This window comes from Phaethon lepturus, unplaced genomic scaffold (genome assembly GCF_000687285.1).
Source record: "Phaethon lepturus isolate BGI_N335 unplaced genomic scaffold, ASM68728v1 scaffold45005, whole genome shotgun sequence".
NCBI classification, from domain to species: Eukaryota; Metazoa; Chordata; class Aves; order Phaethontiformes; family Phaethontidae; genus Phaethon; species Phaethon lepturus.
In genome coordinates, this window is record NW_010539290.1 from 19,909 (window position 1) to 21,079 (window position 1,171).

Genomic DNA, 1,171 nt, shown 5'->3' on the forward strand with positions numbered 1-1,171 from the left:
CTTTCCATCAGATGCAACTCGTAATACGTGTTTGCGTTAGGTCTGGCTGAGGGGGAGTTAATTTTCCCCACAGCAGCCCTCACAGCGCTGTGCTGTGTACGGGTAGCTGGGAGGGTGTTGATAACACACCCATGTTTTGGCCGCTGCTGGGCCGTGGGGCACAGCATCTGGGCTGTCTCCAACGTTACCCCCGCAGCGATAGGCTGGGGGTGGGCAAGATCTTGGTGGGGGGACATAGCCAGGACAGCTGACTGGAAATGACCGAAGGCATATTCCATACAATGTGACGTCTGCTCAGCAATAAAAACGAAGAGAAAGGGGTGGGGGGGAGGGGGCATTTGTTATTACGATGTTTGTCTTCCAGAGCAAACGCTGCAGGTACTGAAGCCCAGCTTCCCGGGAAGTGCCTGAGCATCACCACTGATGGGAAGTAGAGAGCACATCTTTCGGTTTCCTTTGCTTCCGCCCATGGCCTTTGCTTTTGCTTTCTGCCTTTATCTTGACCCATAAGGTTTTTCCTATCTTATTTTCTCCCCTCTCTGTCCTGCTGAGGAGGGGAGTGAGGTGTTGGCTTGGTGGGCATCTGGCATCCAGCCAACATCAACCCACCACAATGGTGGGACAAGTACTTGTGGTTTTGGTCCTTGTTTCACAGCTAACAGTATTTCTTTTTCATAACATGGCACAAACAAGTATATGACTAAGTATAGCTGTGCTATATCAGCTATTTGTAATCCTGATTTTATTGGTAATGAAAGCAGACTGGTACTTCATTTGTAGAGCAGGAACTCAAACCATACAGAAGCCACACATTCAAGGAAGCCCTTGAAAGGGGGTAGTTGATTCATTGTTTACTGTCATTTCAGTTTGCTTGTCAGCTGAACTGCTGGGGGACTGTATCACATACAGATTGCATTAGATGATGAACTACATGAAAACAGCTTGCCAACATCATGTTAACGAAGAATGCAGAGAGATCCCATGGCTTGTAGTCCCTTTGTACCTATTTGTAGCTTACTTTTTTCCTCACTGACACCTTCCTGCCTTCCTCACTGAAGGCCACCCTGTCAAGTCACGTTCATTCAAAGCCCTGTCTGTTGAATGCAGCTAGGAATTAAAATGCTAAAGAGATCATTGCAAGAGGCTACAGCAACAGAAAAAGCAATCATAT